We start from the raw sequence: 7,744 nt of genomic DNA on the forward strand, positions 1-7,744 counted from the left end.
GGACTGAGATAGTCCTATTGAAAGCCTCAACCATAATTATAAATAGAAAAGTGGAATTTGGTTCACTATACTTGACTCCTTGAGAAGTAAATAAGAAACCGCATGGGTTTCCATCAACCAAGATATAAAAATTAGCCCCTAAAAGATAATAAATAATCCACCTACACCATTTTATAGCAAAACCAAACTTTAAGAGAACTTTCTCTAAAAAAATCCACCTACACCATTTTATAGCAAAACCAAACTTTAAGAGAACTTTCTCTAAAAAAATCCACCAAACACTATCATAGGCCTTCGTCATATCCAATTTAATAATCATAGATTCTTGATTTGATTGACTAAGAAAGTGTAACACTTCATAAGAAACTAATACCCTATCTACCATCACCTTCCCTAGAACAAAACCCCCTTGCTCCAAAGAGACAATCTTAGGAATAATCTTGAAAATCCTCAAAGAAATAGATTTTGTAATATTTTTGTACACCAAGTTGCACAAAAATGGGTCAAAAGTCTGCAAAAGTGGATGGAGTGTTGTATTTTGGAATTAAAGAAATAAATGTTGTGTTATATTGCTTAAGACCATTACTGTTCCTCCTTGATTATTTAACTTCTCTCCAAACATCAAAACCAATGAAATCCCAACACTACTAAAACAACAAATTAGTTTAGACATCCAAAATAAGTGCTTTATCTAGAGGCATAAAACAACTAACTCAATTTCATCCTGGGAAAAGGGTTTTAAAAAATCCATATTGTCTTGATGAGAAACCAAAGTTGGAATATAATCCAATAGATAAAGAGAGTCTAGATCATTCGTAGATGAAGACCCAAGAATCTTTGAGAAAAAAACACTACTTCATCTTGAATTTCTTTCAAATGATATAAAAAATACCCAAAAGCTAATTTGATCTAATGAATAGTTTTTGAGACAAATTTTATCTTCATTGAAGCATGAAAAAAAATTGTATTCCTATCCCCCTCTCTAAGCATTTAGACTTTTATCTCCAATAAACCTCCTCCCTCAACAACACTTCTTCAAATTGAGTTTGTAAGAACTTTTGCTAGGAATAAGTAGAATGGGTAATGTCATTTTGAATGATTTGATACTTAATATTTTTAAAAGAGGCTTGCATATCTGACTTCAACGTAAAAATATCTTTAAAAACCTTTTTATTCGACTCCTTAATCACACCCTTAATGTTTTGCAAATTTTTACATAGTTGATATATTCTAGAGCCATGTTCATATGGATAAATCTACACTACAACTAAATCAGAGGGAGAAATTCAAGGTCTCTAAACTAAACAGATTCAAACTTAAAAGATGCCTTGGAATGTACCATAGAAGGAAAACAAGGCATTGACAACTGAAGAGGAAAGTGATCAGAACTAGATAAAGACCAAATTTGAGAAGAATGAGGTCCAAACTATGAAAAGAAAATTGGATTAGAAAAAATGATATCCAAATACTCTGAAATATGCATAAAATGTTTCCTTCTATTAGTCCAATTTACATGACCATTGAAAGGTTTCCAATCTTTTAAACCATTATTACTCACAAAATCCCTAAAGTCCTGCATAGGTTGGAGAGGAGGAATAATACCTCCCACCTTATCTTGAGGAGATAATATAGTATTAAAATCCTCTCCAAGAATAAAAGGTTTGTCTTGATAATTAGCCAAAATAGTTGAAAGGGAGTCCCAAAGAAGTTGTTTTGACATAGTTGAATCTGGGCCATACATATTAATAAAATAAAAATGATAATTGAGCATACAAACTTCAACATGAATAAAATTTTCCTTACTTTGAATCTTAAATCCTGATAACTCGAATTCTTCCAAATAATTACCAACCCCCAGGAAGCTCCAGTCGAAGGAGAAGTAACATATTTTAAATTTTTCCACTTAGAAAAAGAATGGGAATCCCTGAGCTCTGAAAATTTAGTTTCCTGCAAAAGAAACAAATCCACTCCACACCCATCTAATTGAACTTTTATGAGGTGTTTGTTTTAATGGGCATTGAGGCCCCTAACATTCAAGGTGATAATGTTCATACCTGTCATGGAAAATGTCATTTTCTCCACAATATAGAGCTATCATCAAGAGTTGTTTGAATTCCTTTAATTTCTTCTCTTGTTCTCTTGTTTCTTAATAATTTACCTCCATTAACAAGGAGTTTTAGGCTCCCCCACAATGTGAGTTTGGAGGATAGAAGAGGACATAGTTTCAATCTTTTGAATCAACCAAGAGAAATTCTAACTTCACTTCGCACTTGATTTAAGAAACAACTTGGGCTTCATACATTCATCACTATTGATCAAATTTATTTCCTATTTTCAACCATCTATATCAATAAGACAAACATTATCCTTTTCATCATCAACTTGGCATGCTATCTCATCTATTTCCTAAATGCAATCTCTCAACAATAATTCCTTAATCAACACATCATGATCTCCAACCAAAAAATGTTCTTTAAACTCCTATAAAATCTCCTTGAACCAATCCCATGGCTTATCCAAAACACTATAAACCTTATTTGAAGTTGTCTAGTTGAAGGTGTTCTCATTACAAAGTCACTTATGTTTAATCAGATCACTAGAAGCATCACTATAAACCTTAGGAGAATAATTATGATTTAAGGAAACCTTTATACTTATCCAAATCATTGAAGACATCATCAAAGACCATATGAAGAAACACCTACAAAGAGGTGTCAAGATTAAAAAGTCCCATATAGTCCAAGAAAACAAAGGATTTCATGGGATTAAAACCCATGTGAGAAAATAGAAATAAACTATATTTATTTATCCCCTAAATCCAAGTAGCACCAAATTTCCAGATAGAATTATTAAGTTCACATACAAATTCTTGTGAGGAGTCATGACCTTAATTGATAACCCTTGTAATTTAAAATCATTTGGATCAACCATCAAAAACTAGGAACAAGATGGTCTACATGAGGAATACTTACCTAACTTATGACATTATCTTTGATCCAATAGTGGAGCAACCATATCATTATTCTTTCTACCAACTTAACAAAGACCAGGACAATAATTGGACGATGGAGGGAACAACGGAGGGAACAACATTTGCAGGAGCAAATTTGAATTCAGGAAATGGAGGGAACAACAATGCTGGGTCCTTTGGGTCTGTATCCACTACAACTTGAGGACATATAGCTGATGATGAGGATGGAAGACAGGATGGGGATCCACGAACATGGGACCCTCCTCCCGATCCTGAAAAGTTAAAAAATAAGCAAGATTCTTGTCCTGAGGCAGTGCAGGCTGTTTTAGGTTCTACTAAGGAGGGATGAATACCTAAACCATGGAATAGCCTCTTCGCTAGACATGCCTCTGGTAAACTGACTAGTAAATCCTCTCTCCCCTTTGTGAAGGATATATTAGACAATAGAATAGGTAAACTTGTGATAGAGGTTCCTAATTTGGTTATTGATCATAGCATTTCTTTAATGACTCTCTCTTTGGTGGGAAAATTTGTTGGACCCCAACCTAATATTGAGGATGTAAGATCCTTTGTTAAAAGAAAATGGAGAATGAAAGGACAGGTTGAAGTTTCTGCCCTACCAAGGGGTTTTTTTGTGTTTTCTTTTTCATGCGGGGAAGATTTGGAAGCAATTCTAAGTGGAGGCCCCTGGATGTTTGGTAAATCATCTCTTTCTTTAAGAAAATGGACCCCTAACATGGAACTAAATGATTCCTTTTTTGAATCTGCCCTGGTGTGGGTAAGACTGCCTAGACTACCATTGGAATACTGGGTGGAGGATTTTTTCTCAGGAATTGCTAACTCCTTTGGGGAGATTATTGCGATAGATGCAATGACTGCAGCTCACAAGAGACTTTTGTATGCACGCATCTGTGTCAACATTTCACAGAATATGGATCTCCCAAGTACCATTGATATAAATTCCAAACTTGGGGTATGGGAACAAACCATTGAATTTGAATCTCTCCCTTTTGTGTGCTTCTCTTGCAAAAAAGCAGGTCACTGGGCTAAGGCTTGTCCCAGCAACCCTAAAAGACCTATGATTAAAGACAAAAATATTAATAAACCGGTATAGAAAGAAAAAAATAACAACAAAGTCTGCAATAAGGAAGAAGAAAAAAGTGGAAATCTGTTTACAGAAAATCAAGAAAATGAATCCAGTGACTTAACTAAAGACACTACTTTGAAGGGGAACAAGAAGAATGAAACTAAGGAGTTTGAGATTAAAATAGGTAATACCTTTGAAGCCCTTCAGTTGCAAGAAAAGGAGGATGAAATCAGTACAGAGACCCTTGAGGATGGTGAGATTGAGGATATCACTGACTCGCATCATGAGGAACAAAATGAACCCATGTAAGAGAAAGAAGAACCCTGTTTAGGGAAAGAGCTTCAAGAACAGGAAATAGAAATGAGAAGGAGCAACAAGTTTGGATCACCACAAGGAAACTTAAATGCCTTATTCTAGAACATAGAAGTAAATATGACCACTTCACCCCAGAAGAGAGAAAAGCTTTAGAGTAACATACAAGACGAATCCAGGGCAGAACAACAAGAAGAAAACATGATAGAAAATGAAAAGAAAATTAAGACCAAGAAGATAGGAGGTTCTAATGGAGTAAAAAATAGAACCAGATCCAAGGCAGATTTTGGGGCATCAAGATCCCCACCAGGACGCAAAACCATGAAATGGCACAGGGACCAGGAGAGTAAACAAAGCATAGCTGATGGAAGGTAGAGAACTATCAAGGAGTCCTGCCCCTAGGTCTCAAAATGAAGGTACTATCATGGAACATCAAAGGCCTAAATGGTCTCAATAAATAGGATATATTAAGGAGTCTTATTCGAGATCAAAATCCAGATATTATCTTGATTCAGGAAACTAAAATGAGCAAAGAAAAAGTGGAGAAAATTAAGTTTTTTAAAAATGGGGGAGTCTGTGGCAGTAGCTCAAATGGTGCCTCTAGTGGAGTTGCTATATTCTAAAATAAAAGCACAACTTTTGGAGACATGATTGAAGAGGATGGCAATATTCTATCCTTAAAAGCTAGAAATATTTTTTATGAGAAGGAATTTGTTATAACTAACATCTATGCCCCTAATTCCAAATATGCTAGAAGTAAATTTTGGGAAAAAGTTCAGCAAAAAAGTAAAAATTTCTCTATGAACAGTTGGATTGTTATGGGAGATTTCAATACTCCTCTACAAGATAGAGAAAAATTTGGAGGTAGTCAAGCTCAACCTGAAAGTAGATCTGACCTGATGGACTTTATCAATGACAATTCTCTCATTGATCTGGATCTTAGTGGAGCCTCCTACACTTGGTCAAACCGAAGAAATGGGGAAGATCTTATCCAGGTAAGACTTGATAGAGCTCTTCTCTCTAATGATTGGATTCTTTCTCATAGTTGTTCCCTTTCTATCATTGATAGAATTGGATCAGATCATTATCCCATTTCCTTTGTTGTTGAGAACTCTAAGCAAAATCAAAGATTCTCCTTTCACCTTGACAAGATGTGGATATCCCACCCCAATCTTGAAAAGTCCATTGCTGAATGATGGAATCTTGATATTAATGGAACAGCCATGTATAAAGTTGCCAAAAAACTTAAACATGTCAAAACCAACATTAAGACTTGGAACAAAAAGGTCTTTGGTGATATTTTTGATTCAAAGAAAAAGCTAAAGGAGGAACTGAACCAGATTCAAATATCCATTCAGAAAGAGGGCTACACAAAGTATTCCAGAGCCATGGAAGATAAGGTCCTTGACAACATTCATACCATAATTTCAAGGGAAGAAATATATTGGAGACAGAGATCCAGGGCTATATGGCTGAAGGTAGGGGACAGAAACACTAAGTTTTTCCACATGACCTCCCTAAAACATAAGGCAGCTAATAGAATCACCAAGTTAACTGTTGAGAACAACACTCTGACAAATAAGGATGAAATCAGGGATGAAGTTGTTAGATTCTTCAAGAAGCTGTTGTCTAGTAATGAGGAGCTTGATTAGACCCATCAACTCAATCTGGTCAGCAATATTCCTAACATTATAAACTCTTTTCAGAATAAGACCCTTGTTGCCATCCCATCTGCTGAAGAAATCAAAAAAGTTGTCTTCTCCTTTCAAGGGGATAAAGCTCCGGGCCCTGATGGATTTCCTATGTTTTTCTTTCAAGAATTTTGGAATATTGTGGGGAAGGATATGGTTAATGCGGTAAAAGAATTTTTTGGGTCTAGAAGAATCCTTAAGGAGTTGAACTCCACTTTTATCTCCTTAATCCCCAAAGTTGTTGGGGTAGATTCTATGGGAAAATTTAGGCTTATTAGTCTATGCAACTCTTTCTATTAAATAATATCCAAAGTGATGATGACAAGAATGTTGGCGATGCTTCCCTTCATCATATCTGAAGAGTAAAAAGGATCTGTTCCTGGTAGACAAATTCTTGATTCAATCATTCTTGTTCATGAGAACATTCACTCTCTCAGCGCTGCAAAGAAAGAAGGTTTCTTGATAAAGTTGGATTTGGCTAAGGCTTATGATAGTTGAATGGGATGTTCTATTTAAAATCATGGGGGCTTTTGGTTTTGATGGTAAGGTTATCAAAATAATCAGAGAACTAATCAGTACTCCTATGTTCTCTATTTTGGTTAATGGATCTCCTACAAATTTTTTTAAAAACTCTAGAGGGCTAAGAAAAGGAGACCCCATATCACCTATCCTTTTTACCATTTTGGATGAAAGTATGAGCAGAATGATTCATAAATTGAAACAAAGAAAAATTATCAAAGGTCTTCAACCTTCTTCTGCCAATGTGTTTTGCACTCATCAATAGTTTGTTGATGATACTATCATCATGGGATATTCTTCAGTCAAGGAGGCTGAAGCCTTCAAAACTGTTCTCAACTCCTATGCTTTGGCAACTAGTCAACTGCTTAACTAGGACAAATCAGCTATGTACTTTCTCAATACTCCAGTCATAAGACAACAGAGAATAGCCAATATAATTGGTTGTAAAGTGGACTTGCTACCTTCTACCTACCTAGGTCTTCCTTTAGGGATGGCTCCCCCAAACTCTTTCTGGAATATGATCATTGATAAAATTAATAAGAGACTTGAAGGATGGAAAGGTTCAATGTTATCTCAAGCTGGGAAAATGCAGCTCCTCCAAGCTACTCTTCAAAATCTCCCTGTTTATGCCCTCATTCTGTTTGGTATTCTGGCAAAAATTGCTGAAACTATGGAAAGAATTCAGAAGAGATTCTTATGGTCAGGAGTTGAAGAAAAGAAGAGAATACCTTTGATTGCTTGGGACAAGGTGTGTAGACCAAAGAACAAAGGAGGGTTGGGGATTAAAATTATTAGAACTTTTAATAAAGCTCTTCTTACCAAGCAATTATGGAGAGCTTTTGACATTAAGAAAGATAGGAGCCAAATTTGGTTTGATAAATACATTAAGAATCAGACTATCCAAGGGATCCTCAATGATGAAGATATCCCGGCTGGATCTTTCATCTAGAATAGTGTAACCAAAGCCATAAAAGTTGCAAAAGCTGGAGCTGGATGGGTCCTTGGAAAAGGTGACAGAATAAGGTTTTGGGAAGACCCCTGGATGATGAATGAAGCCCTATTTGATCAAAACAACAATCAAGTCATTGAAGAATGTAAAAGGAGGTTTGGGCTAATGGTTTGTGACTATTGGAAGGAGAATAAATGGGTCAATCTTGAGGACAT

Source organism: Cryptomeria japonica, chromosome 7 (assembly GCF_030272615.1).
Source record: "Cryptomeria japonica chromosome 7, Sugi_1.0, whole genome shotgun sequence".
In the NCBI taxonomy this organism is placed as follows: Eukaryota; Viridiplantae; Streptophyta; class Pinopsida; order Cupressales; family Cupressaceae; genus Cryptomeria; species Cryptomeria japonica.